Source organism: Ostrinia nubilalis, chromosome 12 (assembly GCF_963855985.1).
Source record: "Ostrinia nubilalis chromosome 12, ilOstNubi1.1, whole genome shotgun sequence".
Lineage (NCBI taxonomy): Eukaryota > Metazoa > Arthropoda > Insecta > Lepidoptera > Crambidae > Ostrinia > Ostrinia nubilalis.
The window spans coordinates 13,548,715-13,567,151 of record NC_087099.1 but is presented as its reverse complement, the minus strand read 5'-3'; the positions used below and the strand labels follow the sequence as shown (position 1 = coordinate 13,567,151).

Here is an 18,437-nt window from a genome sequence, read left to right as displayed (position 1 = left end):
CTAGAGAGAGCCTTTATTTTGGTGGCCCAGGAGCATATAGTGCAGTTTGAAGGTTGAGGTGGCTGACACAGTGCGGTAAATACCTAAATACACTATCTACACAACATTGTTGTGTTCCGACAGTCAGAGTAAGATAGTCAGTTTCTGTGGGGTTGAGGATTCCGGGTGAAACTCGCTTCCACCTTCGGCCTGATCATCACTTTCCATCAGGTGAAATGCAGGCCAAGAGCTTCCTCGTTGTGGATAAAATAAATCTCCAACTTAAAGGCATTCCTGAAATACCGTGCCTGAAACGTTCATCGTAGGTACCTTGGACAGTGCAATAAAGATAGATAATAAAATAATCAATTTATCTAATCAGATAAAACTGTATTATCCACTACACTAAACAACAAAAGAAAGATACATCTTTTAGACGTGTCGTGTTTAAAGTTCACTTAGGCTTATTAGCAACTCGCCTAAAGTATACCTAACATTGTAATAGGTATTGTGTGTAAATTCGTAAACATATTTTTCAAGTTTAATAGTGTTTATGCGGACATTATTAACTGACTGATAACAACTGCGTCACCGGCTTTGGACTTCGGACCGAAGGACCTGCTATCTTAATAAATATGTACTTGAATATGTCATGAAGGCCGCGCTATTGTTTTAACTATTATTGTAATTTAATTTAGCATAATGTACGTATTATTGTTGGGTTATATGTATTATGTATAGTAAGTAATGTAAAATGATGTACCTAATACTGAAACTGGAATCTTATTATAGTGCCAATAGGTGCGTTATTACAACAAAACGTATGTATAGTCTGTGTACATTTAATTAAAATTATATTTAGTTAGTTTTAACATAATGTTTCAACACCGTAAAACTTATTTCTACAGGGTGTTAGGTAAATGGGTATATGAGCCGACACTAGCCCATATAAATGGTATGGTGAAGTCAGAAAATTGATATCTTCATTTTAATTATTTTAATTTTCATACAAATCGGAATTTATAAAATTTATTTTGTATGAAAATAAAAAAATAAAATGATGATATCAAATTTCTGACTTCACCATACCATTTATATGACCATGTTAACATGGGCTAGTGTCGGCTCATATACCCATTTACCTAACATCCTGTATAGGAATTTTCGCATTAATTAATTGATTTAGGATTGATAAAAAAGATTTCAGTGCAAAAATAAAAGGAATTTTTTGTTGATCTTTAATAAAAACTCCAACATACTTAGTTCAATTTATATAATTTTTAATCAATGCAAGAAAATCGCACTGCCTATTGCTTATTCCTTCGCCTTTGACAGAGCTCTTGAGAAATTTCAACATGCCTCTTTAAAAACTTCTGGAGCCATTTCTTACCAGCAACGCGAGCTTTCTTGTTGAACTTGTGCTCAATATTATTCTTCTCGCAGAATACAAATGCTTCTCTCCGTATGAGACCAGGTGTCAAATTTATTCCACTTTGCGCTAAACCGAGTATTCTGATTACAAGTTCATTTTCTTGTTCCTGGTTGAATGTTAATTTTTTACCCACGCATTTCACACTGCTTCCAGATTTCATGTGGTTTCTCAGTGTGGTCCTTGGTATTTTATATCTGCGTGATGCAGTCAATACTGACATATGCTCATATTTGACAGCTGTCATGGCGGCTTGAAGGCTCTTTTCAGACCACAAGCCTCGCTTTCCTGGTATTTTTAGTGAGTCTGTCAACAATCAAGTACAATTGATTAAAAATAATTAAGTGCTATTAACATTAAGTAATATTACTGGATACCTATGTAATAGTTAGAGATTATCACATAAATCGATATATTATAAGATATTTAATGAATAATAGATAGTTAATTTATACTAAATTCATTTAATTAACATTAATACGAATCTCAATGTTTGCTTAGTTTGGGACTAGCGGCGTAGTGTAAAATGTCCAAGAATATTTATTTATTTGTTAAAGAGTACTTCTGAAATTTCAGAATGACGCTTTTTAAACTCTTTGTACCAGTCAGGGCCTGCAATGCGATTTTTCTTGTTAAAGCTGTGCTCAATATTATTCTTTTCGCAGAATAAAAACGCTTCTTTACGTATGAGACTAGGTGTTAATTTTTTTCCTCTTTTAGCGATACGGAATATTCTTATGACAAAATCATTTTCTTGTTCCTGGGTGAAGGTTGACTTGCGTCCTATGCGTTTTACATCACTTCCAGATTTCAAATGGTTGCACAGTGTAGACCTTGGTATTTTATATGTACGAGCTGCAGCCTTCACTGCCATATTTTCATATTTAACGGCTGTTATGGCAGCTTGAAGGCTCTTTTCTGTCCATTTCAAAAAGTCTCGCTTTCGTGGTATTTCGATCGGATCTGTAAGCAAACGAATACGTAAAATTTAATGCTAAAATTATTACATTAATTACTGAGTACCTGAACAATTAAGAAAATCCGTTATATCCGTATATTCCTTTATTAACTAACTTTTTCCAAATATAATACAAAGATCAATCCAATACTTAGGTTCCTATTTTTTCTTAGAGAGCACTTTTGCAATTTCAGAATGCCGATTTCTAAACGCCCTTAACCACTGACGGCCAGCAGCACGAGTTTTCTTGTCAAATCTATGCTGAATATTATTCTGTTCGCAGAACCCAAACGCTTCTTTACATATGAGACTAGATGTTATGTTTTTTCCACTTTCAGCAATACGCAATATTCTTGTAACAAGATCATTTTCTTGTTCCTGAGTGAATATTGATTTTCTGCCTAAGCGTTTTACACCATTTCCAGATACCAAGTGGTCTCTCAGTGTGGTATAGGGTATTTTATATTTGCGTGATGCAGCTTGACTTGTCAACAGCCCTCGTTTGACAGCTGTCATGGCGGCTTGAAGGTTTTCCTCAGACCAGACGCCTCGCTTTTGTGTCATTTTTATTGAATCTGTAAAAACTGAATAATTGGGCAGATATTAGGAATAACTAAATTAAGAGATTTTTACGAAAATAAACCTAGGTCGATTATAAGATGTTTCATAAATAAAAGATAGTTAATTAGATACTAATTCATTTAATTAAAATCAATACGATTCTCAATTTTTGTTAAGGAATGCTTCTGAAATTTCAGAATGACGCTTTTTAAACTCTTTGTACCAGTCACGGCCTGCAATGCGATTCTTCTTGTTAAAGCTGTGCTCAATATTATTCTTTTCGCAGAATATAAACGCTTCTTTACGTATGAGACTAGGTGTTACTTTTTTTCCACTTTTAGCGATACAGAATATTCTTATGACAAAATCATTTTCTTGTTCCTGGGTGAAGGTTGACTTGCGTCCTGTGCGTTTTACATCACTTCCAGATTTTATGTGGCTATACAATGTAGTCCTTGGTATTTTATATCTACGGGCTGCGGCCAATCCTGTCATGTGCCCATATTTGACAGCTGTCATGGCGGCTTGAAGGCTCTCTTCAGACCACAAGCTTCGCTTTCCTGGCATTTTTTGTTGATCTGTCAACAAACAAGTACAATTAATTAAAAATAAATAAGTGCTATTAAGTAATATTAATGGATGAATACCTAACTATAAATAATAGATAGTTAATTAGGTAATTAATTTAATTAAGATCAATACAAATCACAATTTTTGTTACAGAGTGCTTCTAAAATTTCAGAATGACGCTTTTTAAACTCTTTGTACCAGTCAGGGCCTGCAATGCGATTCTTCTTGTTAAAGCTGTGCTCAATATTATTCTTTTCGCAGAATAAAAACGCTTCTTTACGTATGAGACCAGGTGTTACTTTTTTTCCACTTTGACCGATACGCAATATACTAATGACAAAATCATTTTCTTGTTCTTGGGTGAAGGTTGACTTGCGTCCTATGCGTTTTACATCACTTCCAGATTTCAAGTGGTTATACAGTGTAGTCCTTGGTATTTTATATTTACGAGCTGCAGCGAATGCTGCCATATGCCCATATTTGACAGCTGTTATGGCAGCTTGAAGGCTCTCTTCTCTCCATTGCAAAAAGTCTCGCTTACGTGGCATTTCGATCGAATCTGTAAGCAAACAAGTAAGTAAAAAATTTAATATCAAAATTATTAAATTAATAATTGCTGAGTACCTAAACAAATAAGAACATGAAAGTATTCTTCTTTGTTTAGGTACTACAGTCTATTCTTCTTTTCATAATTACGAACCATAACTTAAATCCGTTGAAAGAAAGTAAGTGTCGACATCTTATATTCCTGTAATAACTAACTTTTCACAAATATAATACATACAAAGATTATTCCAATACTTAGAATCCTATTTTTTCTTATAGAGCACTTTTGCAATTTCAGTATGCCGATTTCTAAACGCCCATAACCACTGACGGCCAGCAGCACGAGTTTTCTTGTCAAATCTATGCTGAATATTATTCTTTTCGCAGAACACAAACGCTTCTTTACATATGAGACTAGATGTTATTTTTTGTCCACTTTCAGCGATACGCAATATTCTTAAGACAAGATCATTTTCTTGTTCCTGAGTTAATATTAATTTTCTGCCTAAGCGTTTTACACCATTTCCAGATACCAAGTGGTCTCTCAGTGTGGTATAGGGTATTTTATATTTGCGTGATGCAGCTTGACTTGTCAACAGCCCTCGTTTGACAGCTGTCATGGCGGCTTGAAGGTTTTCCTCAGACCAGACGCCTCGCTTTTGTGTCATTTTTATTGAATCTGTAAAAACTGAATAATTGGGCAGATATTAGGAATAACTAAATTAAGAGATTTTTACGAAAATAAACCTAGGTCGATATATAAGATGTTTCATAAATAATAGATAGTTAATTAGATACTAATTCATTTAATTAAAATCAATACGAATCTCAATTTTTGTTAAGGAATGCTTCTGAAATTTCAGAATGACGCTTTTTAAACTCTTTGTACCAGTCACGGCCTGCAATGCGATTCTTCTTGTTAAAGCTGTGCTCAATATTATTCTTTTCGCAGAATATAAACGCTTCTTTACGTATGAGACTAGGTGTTACTTTTTTTCCACTTTGACCGATACGCAATATACTTATGACAAAATCATTTTCTTCTTCCTGGGTGAAGGTTGACTTGCGTCCTATGCGTTTTACATCACTTCCAGATTTCAAGTGGTTATACAGTGTAGTCCTTGGTATTTTATATTTACGAGCTGCAGCGAATGCTGCCATATGCCCATATTTGACAGCTGTTATGGCAGCTTGAAGGCTCTCTTCTCTCCATTGCAAAAAGTCTCGCTTACGTGGCATTTCGATCGAATCTGTAAGCAAACAAGTAAGTAAAAAATTTAATACCAAAATTATTAAATTAATAATTGCTGAGTACCTAAACAAATAAGAAAATGAAAGTATTCTTCTTTGTTTAGGTACTACGGTCTATTCTTCTTTTCATAATTACGAGCCATAACTTAAATCCGTTGAAAGAAAGTAAGTGTCGACATCTTATATTCCTATAATAACTAACTTTTCACAAATATAATACATACAAAGATTATTCCAATACTTAGAATCCTATTTTTTCTTATAGAGCACTTTTGCAATTTCAGTATGCCGATTTCTAAACGCCCATAACCACTGACGGCCAGCAGCACGAGTTTTCTTGTCAAATCTATGCTGAATATTATTCTTTTCGCAGAACACAAACGCTTCTTTACATATGAGACTAGATGTTATTTTTTGTCCACTTTCAGCGATACGCAATATTCTTAAGACAAGATCATTTTCTTGTTCCTGAGTTAATGTTGATTTTCTACCGAAGCGTTTTACACCACTTCCAGATACCAAGTGGTCTCTCAGTGTAGTCCTTGGTATTTTATATCTGCGTGATGCAGCACGACTTGTCAACAGCCCCTGTTTGACAGCTGTCATGGCGGCGTGAAGGCTCTCCTCGGACCACACGCCTCGCTTCCGTGACATTTTAATTGAATCTGTTAACAATCAGGTAAAGTTAATTAAAAATACCCAAAAGCAGATATTACTGGAATATCTAAGTTAGATAATTTTTACGTAAATTCTATATCTTTTTTTATTTTTTTTTTACGACTCAGAATCATTTTTTTTTTTAATATTTCATCATTTTATCTGCCATGCTTGATTTCAAAATTGTCTCGTGGATAATTTCCTTCGTTCATAGAAAAATACGTAGGCAGTAGGCACACAGTTAACAGTAAAGCTTAATTAGACATAATAGTGAGCGAAAATAAGCCATAACCTTTAAAACTTAAGATATGGGCATCCGCAAATTAGATTTTAAATTTTTTGTTTGCGAAAAATACCATGATTAAAAATAATTAAAAGTTGTATTGTTAAATTGTTCTAAATAGCTTATTAAAAAAATGTATACTGATTGCAAAGTCACCCTGTATAGAGCCATTTCTTAGCAGTAACGCGAGCTTTCTTGTTGAACTTGTGCTGAATATTATTCTTCTCGCAGAATACAAATGCTTCTCTCCGTGAGACTAGGTGTCAAATTTATTCCGCTTTGCGCTATACCCGGTATTCTGATTACAAGTTCATTTTCTTGTTCCTGGTTGAATGTTAACTTATAAATGATAATGATGTGATATGATCGATATTATTATCTTTAATCCCTTCCTTGACTAACTTTCTTATGAAGACGATATACATTTTGAGTAGGTACCTATATGAATTTTGAATTTTATAATGTTTTAAAGAGCTTTTTTTATGTTCTTATTACATACCATTAAACAAATCCTACACATAATCAAAACGTCTTTTAAGCACTATTCTTAAGGTCTTGGGCCCACTAGACCTAGAGTGGATTTTTGTTTATTTGGTGTTTAATTTATTAATAAAAACATTGAAGGTGGGCAGTTACTGGAAGAAAAAATTTTTGAACATTCAATCCAGCGACTTGGCCCGTGGACCAAGCTAAAAGTGGGCCAAGTCACTGGGAGACTCCGGTCAGTAACAAGCCAGTTAATTTTAAACATTAACTTAACAATTAAATACCTAGGTACCGTATTTGGTGTTTTCCTGATTGTCCGTTTGCATTGCGACCGCGTCAGCGACGCCTGGACTTTGGACCGAAGCTTATTTACCTATCTCGTAAGTAAATACTTAAGTGGTGAGTTGTAACAGAGGAGACTTGTGACAATCTCGATTTTTTTGAACTTATTAATTACTAGCGAGCTCGTAACAGTGCGCGTTTTCTAGTTCAAGTCCAAATGCTAATGCGCGCTGTTGCGAGCACACACATGTAAAGCTCACTCGCCTTCGTGAATTGCAACAACTATAATAGAATAGTACGTAGTCAATATTCTTGTCTGGTGGTATAAGACGATTTGGTGAAGGTCGCAGGACCGGTCGTTATGGAAATCCTTGGGGGAGGCCTTTGTCCAGCAGTGGACGTCATTTGGCTGAAACGAACGAACGATATTCTTCAATGAAAACTGTTTTCAGCTCAGTCGAACTCTAGAAAATGGACCAATTCAACTTTACGAGGCTTTACTCTCAGACAGGAGCAAGGAAATTAAATATAATCTTGCGACAAAACCTCGTTTATTACTGGATGTTCGTTCTCCATAATCCTTTTTATTACATACTTACCTACCTATCTACAGAGTTTTTTTTTTCAGTAGAAAAACACATGAAAAGATTATTGTGCGGAAAACGCTAGCTCGCGATTACAGACTGAGTAAAGTGCACGACCTTGGCTTGTCATATCAATATTTGGACAGCGGTTTTTAAATAGACTTTTTAGTGACTTCTTTGGATAAAAAGAAATATTTTAGCCGTAGGTACTTACTTGGGCCCGCTTTCCACCAAGGCGGAGCGGAGGAGAGAAGTGTTTTGAATAATCAATCAGATTTAATTATTTCCACTCCTTCGCCGCTGTCAAATTTTATACAAAAATTTGACGGCATGACATTTCTCTGTAGGTACTCCGCTCCGCACCTCTTTGGTGGACCGGGCCCTTTAGTCCTAACCTTTCTATGAGTTACATATTTGGAAAGACTGGTTCTGGTTGGAGCCCCGTGGCAAATAGGATTCTTAAATGTTATGATCATTGCTTTTGCTTCCAATTTGATTGGCGATGGTGACTGTATATAAGGGCCAATGATAAATATACATTAAAAGCAACAACATCAGAGTAAACTCTGTGGCATTTTGTGTAGCTGTTGGAATTTTGCAAAAAATTACTTAGGCTGAGTTGCACCACCTAACTTTGACCGTAACCCGTGCCGTAACTATAACAATAACCGGTGTTTTTTGTATGGACTTTGACAGATTTTTGAAGTGTGCCAAAGTTAAAGTAAGATGGTGCAACCCAGCCTTCGTCGTTTCAGCCAAATGACGTCCACTGCTGGACAAAGGCCTCCCCCAAGGTTTTCCATAATGAACGGTCCTGCGCTGCCCGCATCCAGGCTCTTCCCACGACCTTCACCAGATCGTCGGTCCACCTTAAGATAGGGTAATTGTGCCGGTTTTCCGTCCAGCTCCTGTTTTCGTCCATTTGACCGACTTGCCACAAACAAATACGGAAAATTTGAATACAAACCTAACTTTCCGTGCAAATTTGGACTTGTTACAATCTATAATATCTAAGTAACAGTTCTGCCTGCATGAAAATGTAATTTGACAAGTAATAACTCCAAAAAAATCTACGGAAGTTGCTGCTGCACAAAGGTGAATGGAAATCGTCGTCAAGTTATAAAAAAAACGTGCCGGTAGGGAACTTTCATGGTATGTTTAATTACTGTTTTAGCTTAACTTTACGTAATGTTTTTGGCACGTATGTCTAATTATTAGCATAATAAACACTATTTTAAGGGTTTCTTAAAGTTTTTGTATAGAAATCTTAGATAATTAAGTGGACTAATACTAGCATAACAATTTTGCAAGATTTTGGTTTTCGTCCACGTGGACGGAAACCCTGACACCTACTTAATATTTTCAATAATCATTTTACTTCAATGGACCTACAAAATACAATGTTTTTTCTTCCAATATGATCTTTATTGCTATTACATTAAAAATTTTAGTTTACGTCCACTTTTTAACAGTGATAAACCCATAAAAACCGTTAAAAAGATGTGGACGAAAACAAAAAACAGCTTTAAACGTTGTTGTGTTTTCGTCCATGACTCCATGAACAAGCTCTGGGGTGGACGAAAATTAAAATTAGCTATTCCTGTAGATTAGTTTTCGTCCATTTATCCTTCGACCTATTGCAATATTTTCCTAAATTTAGGTAAGAAACTTATTTAAATCTCTTTGATATCATTTGAAAGCTAACAAAATTACCTTTCAAATGATATACCACAATCCTTTTTTACTGTATTGTAGAATTGGATTTAAATTAATAATTCAACTGCACCCTTTTTTTACACAGTGGTCGAAAACTAGCGTACACTAGGACGAAAACTGATTTTTTTGGACGAAAACTAGTGAAATCGCCTCTTTTGCATAAAATATTTTTTATAAAAAAAACCCGTGGTATTTACTTATTGTCATATAATATTAACGTAAAGTAGACTATATAAGGACTAAAACGACATATGATACATATGAGTAAGGGTATTTTAAGATATTCATTTCGCATCACAAAGTTGGCAACTCCGATAATTGGACGAAAACTAGCGCAGTTACCCTACATATATTTCTTGGTACAAGATTAGGAGGATAAAGTCACTTTCACTTTGTCAAAATTTGACGGCACGTCTATGGCCTCATTACAAACCTCTCTTCGAAATATTGCACTCTGATCTACTTACAAAGGTCGACCATTCTACTCTAGGTCAATGTCAACGAATTGCAATAGCGTGACAACTTCCAACTTCCGTATTCAAGACTGTTGTCTCTGTCACTCATGCCACCATGGCGCCATGACTGAGAGAGAAGGATAGATTAGAAAAAAGGAAACGACGTGTGATCAAAGTCCAACCAGTTGGTTAGTAGAAAAGTTTAGCTGTTTATGTGATATGGAAAGATTTCACGTGGACAATGCACCCTTGGACTATGTACTTAGAGATAGATAGAAATATCAAAGCAAACAGCATTTTATAAAAAATACAATTTATTCGTTCAAAATCATTATTAATTGGGACATGGACAATTGTACAGTATTTTCAAATTATCAAAGACAAAATTCCTTTATTTGCATGGACTGTTAAAAATAGTGCTTACAAATCGACTAATAATAAAATTAAAATTAAAGACTAATTAATTAAAAAAACACTTAAAAAGTTTTGCTCTTACGGAGCCTGATCACATGTCTCATAATCTTTTTGCTCTACCAGCGCTTCGAGACCAACATTTGGCAAATGCTGATATTGCAAAGAAAATGTAATTTTGGAACAAGTACGTAGGTAAATGTTACGACGTAGTGTGTAGGGGGGAAAATTACATATTTAACATACCACATACGTGGTACAACCGTCCTACATTGTTTTCCTCATTATTAATAGATCAAAATTCCAAAATGCAAGTGACTAATGAAGAAGGCGAGGAAGATGTAGTTAAATGAAAAAAGAGGAACATAATACTAATAAAATAATACTAATTGTACAGACGACGGCATATCAAGCTAAACACTGACATCTTATGTCGTAATAAGGTGCAAAAACAATGCAATTTGGAACAAAAATGTAACATATATTTAGTCTGATTTATGCTGTTGACTGTACATAAAATCCGAATCCCGACTACCTGGCCGATAGTTGGGTCCGGCTGTTGATCAGTAGATGGATGAAAGTGCGCACATTAAACCGATTTGGTATCGGCCGTTTCTTCATGCAAATTAGAATGAGGGCTATCGTTTTAGCGCTCACCAGTTAGCGCCACTGTAGAGTAAGGTCCTGTCACTTGCTAGTAGCGAAGACAGTGGCACCAACTGGTGAGCGCGAAAGTGGTAGGAGGATTATCGCATTTGCACTAATCAAGATGGCGCCACTGTAGAGTAAGGTCCTGTCAATGGCCAGGGGTGCCAACTGTTAAGTATAAAAACGATAGCCCTCATTGGACCCAACTATCGGCCAACTAAGTTGGTGGTCTGCGCCTAGGCTTTATGTATGTGGTGTCCCACAACCTTCACAATCTTGTCCTCGTAAGTGAACAGCCTAGCGTTGCATCCATGAGAACGCTGCAGAGAGCACTGCCACCTTCTCTTAAGACCTGAACTGGTGTGCACGATGTAGCTGTAGTCGTTTAACACGAGCTTCAGATTCCCTTTCCTTGTCTTTCCGAATGTTGGTACTCCGAGTCTGAAATCTACAAAAAGACCATAATCAACTGAGATTACTGAGAATTCATATCAGATATGAGATTAACGTAAAAGACGTCCACTGCTGGACAAAGACCTGCACCAAGTATCTCCGCAACGATCAGTCATTGGTGCCCCTCGCGTGACCTTCAATAGATCTAGCGAGTTGTAGGAAAATAAATTAATCGAGCATACTTCATCAATGATAGAATAGGTATATAATAGATAGTCAACCTACAAAAAATTGTGTCTTCTTCTTTTCCCTAGCCCTTTTTCCCATTATTTGGGGTCAACTCTCCTTGTCTGAGACGCCAGAACAGTCAGTCCTGGGTTGTCGACTATTTATTTTAGTATAAATAACAGTATAGTTTATAGAGATTAAGCTCTGTAAGCTCTACCTCATTCATAAACTTATTTACGTCTTTCAGGAAATTGGGTACAATGTTTTGACCTTTGAACATACCTATCTGCAGTTAAAAATATTTTTAATGAATAACAGTAATTTTTGTGAATTCCCAAAATTACAATGTTTTTATATTTGAATAATTATTATTATGTAAGAGATTATTCTTAACTAGGTAGGTACTGGTAGAAACTTGTACTTTGTAATGTTATGATAACTAACTAAGTTTAAAATGATTGTTTAAAGAATTTAATGGACCTTTTCACTGTACGTTTAACGTTCAGCATTATACAACAAACTTCAACATTTTCGATTCGGTAATCAAAGATGTGACGCCCTCTGAGTCATATGTACAGTTATCACTGTCCGATTATCTCTGCGTTCAACATGTCTGGCCTTGCACGACTGACAGGTACGGACACAATCAGTCCGTTGTTCCGACGATAACTTCGCAATTTATAACCAGTTTGACGACTTATACTGGTCCCAGTACACTGCCCTGATTTTTCAATTTCATCACAAAAATATCAAGCAGAAGATTGGGTCATCTACGTAGCAAAAAATAATAATATTCCACTCTTTGAGTCTAATTAGCATTAGTAAATAGATACTTCAAATAATGGACTTTGGAACGGAATAAGCAATGAAGTATCTACGACCGAGAAGGCAGTGCATGTAGACAACATCCGTGACAGATTTACGCCCGTATTCACAAACATTATTATGAGATCTCACAGTGCACATGGACGCACAGGGTGACACACGAACCAATCACAGAGCTTTATTTCAACGCTGTGCGTTCAATTTGCTGCTTCATTTAAGCAAGGATCACGAAATTAACGCCCGTATTCACAAACGAGGTTGTGAATACGGGCGTTAATTTCGTGATCGTTTCGCGCAGCTCAGTAATAACGTACAAAAAGGTACTACAATCGAATTGAGAACGTCCTTTTTTGAAGCCTGTCGATCAATAGAGATGGCCAGGGCCACTGTATCTCATACTTATAGTCCGATTTTTAATTCGACGGAATTCTGACAGCTGTCATTTTTTGACAATTCAGATGTAATAAGCCTTTTTTGCTTTGAATTATTAATAAATAATATGAAATGAAATTTCATCAAGTACAACTTACAAGAATGAACTATTGTTTGTTGTGTCAATTCAATGTACACTAATTATTATGTACATTTTAGAGTTTAAATAGAAAAAAACGTGTTTTTAACACAGTAAAACAACATATTATCATTTACGAAAATATGTATTGATCATCAATCATCATTATCGTCGTCATAATCAACTTGGATTATAAAATTGGCATCTTGTTAAATTGGTTATTTTATGAACCTAAGATTTTATTAACAAAAGGATTTTCATAAAAAAGGTTTGTAACCCATGGATTATTGGCCAGGGAGTCCAGTAATAGAAAAATAATTTCCCAATTTTTTTTGTAACTTCAAAAATATGATAATAAAAATTCAAATAACCATTTTGAAATGATCAGTACATTTTTAAGCCTTAGTTTTTCAAGTGAAACCTTAAATTTAACAAAGGATTATTTTTTAATTTGTGAAAATGCTCTCCATTCATAATGGGAATGTTTCAATGTTGACAACACTTCTGAAATGTCAAAATTCCGTCGAATTAAAAATCAGAGTTTAGTTAGAGAGAACTTAGGTATCTACTGGATATTTGTAAAATTCACGGGTTGCTTACATTATAATAATATGCTGCTGTGGTTATCGTTTGTGTGGGAGCAGTAGCTAGAGACCTTTGACTTTTTTGTTGTTGTGTTTAATACTGTATATGTTGATATTCTAATAATACATTTCCGTGTGTTAGAAGAACTGGTATATTCGGTAACCGAACCCCTAACCTTTCGCTGACAGGTCAGGGTTTCGTTGACAGCGGTCAGAGGGCACTCACCGGAGGATGGTATGTACCTATTAACGTTTTTGCGCAACCTCAGCGCCACGTGTAGTCCGTAATCCGTTACTCAAGGTTGTTCTAGATGCAGAATACGTAATGGGTCTCACATTCATTTTAAATCCATAAGCTGGTGTGTGCCGTGTAGGGTAGGTATAATAACAAATATCAAAATTCAGGGCAACATCGATAGGACTAAAGCACGGTATAGTATTACCGTGACTAAAGTAAGAAAAAATATATGTTTCCAGTGTCTATCTTTTTGTCTCCATCTTTCTTGAAAGCAAGACATTTAGATAATACAGGTAGGTGCAGCGTATGTAGATAGATGAATATCGCTGATAAAGGTAGATCAATAAATAAGTATTCTTCATTCACACCGCACATAAGTTGAAAATATGGAAGTGCGAAGGTTCATCATCATCATTTCAGCCATAGGACGTCCACTGCTGAACATAGGCCTCCCCCAATTATTTCCACAAAGGCCGGTTGGTAGCGTCTGCATCCAGCAGCGCCTTCCTGCTACTTTTATGAGATCGGCGAAGGTTGGAAACGCACAATTTTATTAAACGAATTAGCTAGGACGCAAAAACGATGTTTTGTGTTTTGAAAATAATTTGGCAAGTAGGTACCAAAGTGATAGTGACTTCTCGTGGTCACATGACGTCACAGTCACAGACCACGATGACTTATCTACACGTGTTGTTGACATGTCATTACTAACTGCCACAGTGGAAGTACCTACAGTTAGTTTTTTTACCTCCTTTTTTTGATTTGATGAGTTTTGTCTCGTGGCCAATAAAGCTCTGTTTCTTATTGTTTTATTTCGTTCAGGCAAAATTTATTTCCTGCTGTCAAAATTCCAATTGGTTCGGTTTCAAAGAGTTATGCACCATGTACATTTCTATTTTTTGGCAAATTCTCTCAATAAAACCTATCATTGACAACCTACTTCATATTACTCTACTGTGCGCAATATGAGTAAGCGGGTTTCCTAGACTGCCGAAAATAGATGAGCCAAATTGTTCGAGCCGTAGGTGCTAACTGTTAATATGTCATTGAATCATTTAGAATAGATGTCGAACATCATTATAGAGTTCAATGGGTATTGTTGCTAACCACGAGCCTTTTTAGAGACAGATTCTTGTTTTTTTTTTATTCACAACGAGGAAGCTCTTGGCCTGTGTATCTCACCTGATGGTAAGTGATGATCATGATGGCCGAAGGTGGAAGCGAGCTTCACCCAGAATCCTCAACCACGGAGGAACTGGCTATCTTACCTCTAACCGACGGAATACAACAATGCTGTTAAAATTGACATTATCATTGAATTAAAATTGTTTGTTAGATCCTTGATAGAGTAACGGTATGTGGTTACCTATTAATCTCATTTTCACTCGTTTTCATCTCAGCAATTCTTGCATTCTATGTAGAAAAACAAAAGCCGAATTACTTAGTGGGAATTGAGTGAGTTGTGTGCTTACCATGAGTTTACGTTAGGTGTGCTCGCTAGCGACTGCGTAAAAAAATGTCATTAAATGTATGACATATTGTGCAGCGCCCCTAGCGGGTACTTTCAAGAAATAAAATCTTCATAGATTTCTTTGACGTACTCGCTAGCGAGCGCACCTAACGTAAACTCATGGTAAGCACACTGGGGAGATCAACGCCTCGCCTGCTTTGCAAATTTTGCAATGCAAGCAGTGAGGTAGTGTAGGCAAGCAAATTCCATCTTGAATCAGCCACGTGTAGGCACCAAATATGGGCAGTTTTGTGCAATTATGCACAGTCGTGGCGATTGGCGATCGCCTCGTTGTTGTAGAATAGCAAAACAAATCGCTAGTGTGAAAAGGCTCATTAACACACTAGGTATTGCCCGGCTCGGATGGATAATTGGATGCTTTAGGCAGTTTCCACGCCTTGTGGTTTTCGGTTATTCCCAGTAAGTCTTTATTTAGCATGCATAGGCATACGCAAGTAGGTATAACTTCTCGAAATAAAAGTACCAAGTCTAATCCAGGTCATGGCCTTGTATATGTGTGTGCTAAATTTCAACAATAATTAAAAACAGACCGTTAAGTCGATCACCAAGCTTTTTCAGACTTATGGAGTTTGGATAGGGCACAATATCGCTTGACGCTTCATTGCTCTAACCAAAATTATGTATGAGGATTACCTAATACAGTTAAGCGTGCAAATCTATACACATCTAAAAATTTGTATGTAAGTAATATGAATGCAATTCTTGGAACTAAGTTGAGTGTGACCGATAAGAAAACATACAATTTTCATGGATTTTTCAAACGCAATGTTTATTAAAATGTCCTGAATTTTATACTATTTCTTTGTTGTTTCATATTGCAGATAAAGATCTTAAATTTATCGATCGCTAGGGATCGACGGGGAAGAACCGCGTGCGAGAGAACAAGAGCTGATATGATTCTATTAGGCCTGACATTTATCTGATTTTATCGATGAATAAAGATACAGATATAATAAGTAGGTAGGTAAGTCATAATGGTTTCGTATCACAATAGCTCTTGACTAATTTCCTACGTGCAGTCTAGAACTACACCTAGTTATCATGAAATCTAATTTAGTAACCTGGTAAAGGTCGCGGGAAGAGCCTGGATGCGCAGGACCGTGCATTGTGGAAAACCTTGGAGGCCTTTGTCCAGCAGTGGACGTCATTTGGCTGAAACGAACGAACCTAATATTGGGAATTGCGAAATAAAAGATTCAATTGATTGTATAAAATGTGTTTTTTATTTCATAATTTGATAAAACATACTTTTAATTGCACAGTAAAAACAATTTAATCACTAAAAACGCTCTTTCAACGTTACTAAGCCTATGGATATTTAAAATAACGATGTCATTTTTAAAATAAAATTGGCAATATTGTTGATGTAATAAAAAAGTATAATTTAATCGAACAAGCCTATAAATGAGTCACCTACTAACTTTCAATAAGAATGAAGAATAGGCATGAGCAAGGGCGGCTTCGCACTAGGTCCAATCCGAATCCGTAAAAATATGTTCGTAGTCGTGTAGTTAACTATTTGTACAACCAGTCGAATTAACTGCGCACCTGGCAGCCGTGACGTCATATCGATGCTCTTCTGGTGTGGGGTGGATGAGTGCGAGGTCGCATTCCAGAGAGGTGCGCAGTTCACTCTACCATGTTGTAAGGTAGTTGTTTTTTTATCAAAAAGAATTAGTAATTTGTGAATAAAATACAAAAACAAATTAGTAACTCAGACAGGATCCTATAACCGCAGGTGTAGTCCGGCAATGAGTCACTTGGAACTGAAGTGAAGACAAACAACAACGTTGTCGAACGTAGCTGGACATTCCGTCATCGACGTGACATTATGTAATTGCTATTAAGATGTTTCTAGTGTCAAACTAAATTTAAACAACTTGGTAAAAAAATTCTAAGTAGCTCAGATGGTGAGAACTGAGAGCAGTCGCCCGCCCGGCATGCGAAAGGTCGTGGGTTCGATTCCTACGGCAATTGGTTTTTTTCAAGTTATTTAAAATGAATATTGTTACTTAATTAAAGGGAAATACCTACCTACTTAATCAAAAATATTAAATAACATTTGTCATCAACAGTACATTACGCAATTACAAATGAGATTAGGTACCTACATAACATACTTTAAATATTTAAACATCACAAGCGCGGAGTAGTAGAGGCAAGTCCAAAGTCCAAAACTTCGATGAAAAAACTGATACCTATTCATACATTTTATCTTTATCACGTTAGGTATATGATAGAAAAGATAAAAACAAATAACTTTAACTTTTTACCTACCACAGACCAATTAAATGGTAAACAAATGACGACCGTGACCCTGACAAAAAACACTTTGTTTTTACCGCATTACAAATCAGTTGCACTTTGCACTTTAACGACGCGTAATACATTATAAGTGATCATTGTTCGTAGGACGATTAATAAGAAATTCCGTTTTAATTATTATTTATTACCCACGCTTCTGTTTGTTTAAGTCAAGCCTATCGATGACGTGTTTGCACTAATTGCGAGAAATAATAAAATTACGCGTGTAGACTACCTAAGCACTCGTGACGTCACGTCTTGCAAGTTGCATTCTTATTTTTACCCGACTGCGCCAGAAAGAGGGTTATGTTTTTTAGTAAGCATTGAGATAATGTCTCTAAGCTGAACTTGGTATGGTACGAATAGAATAGTTATTAAAATTTTATAGCGATTAGAGTAACTTCTCTAGATTCGTAGGTTCGATTCCCGCCTTATGCAGTTCGATTTTTTTGTTATTTTGTAATTATGAACAGGATGTAAAAAAAGTAAAATACATATTAACATAGGGTGTCACTATAAGTATGAATGAAACAATAAAGATTGATTTTACTGCTCAAACACGAACACCTTGGACCAGCGGGACTCGAATGTGCAACAGGTAGGTAGGTACTCCAGTATGCCAAGTGCGAACCACTAAGCCACACTCGTTTCAATGCTTGAGGACAACAATCCAAAGGTCAAAACGTGCAGGATGACATTGAAATAGTGATCTTACTACTGCGCAACCTAATATCGATATCGATAAAACAGGTATCTTTTTACGGAAACGATAGCGAAATTGCGAAAAATTCAATCGGCTGTTCCGTACCTACCTACCATACAAAAATGACCAATACAAGTTCCCATACTGAATAAGTAGGTAGATATTGTATTTCTTAGTAGAGCCGGTGATTTGCGTTCTTATCTGCCTACGTCATGCATGCAATTCTTATAGACAGAAATATTGCATGAATAAATCTGAGTTTGAAATTATTTTTTGGTGAGTTTAAAAAAGGGATGAGTATTAT

At 36.0% G+C, this 18,437-nt stretch overlaps 2 long non-coding RNA genes across 2 annotated transcripts; both read right to left on the bottom strand.

The window, feature by feature from the left end:
* Window positions 1–1,235: 1,235 nt before the first annotated feature.
* On the bottom strand, window positions 1,236–3,501 carry LOC135076978 (uncharacterized). The gene is made up of 2 exons (XR_010258362.1): window positions 2,518–3,501; window positions 1,236–2,371 (listed from the first exon to the last, which is right to left on the bottom strand). It is a non-coding gene; the product is annotated as an uncharacterized LOC135076978 (long non-coding RNA).
* Window positions 3,502–4,833: 1,332 nt separating this feature from the next.
* LOC135076563 (uncharacterized) lies at window positions 4,834–5,955 on the bottom strand. Its single transcript, XR_010258303.1, has 2 exons — window positions 5,519–5,955; window positions 4,834–5,293 (listed from the first exon to the last, which is right to left on the bottom strand). It is a non-coding gene; the product is annotated as an uncharacterized LOC135076563 (long non-coding RNA).
* Between the last annotated feature and the right edge of the window lie 12,482 nt (window positions 5,956–18,437).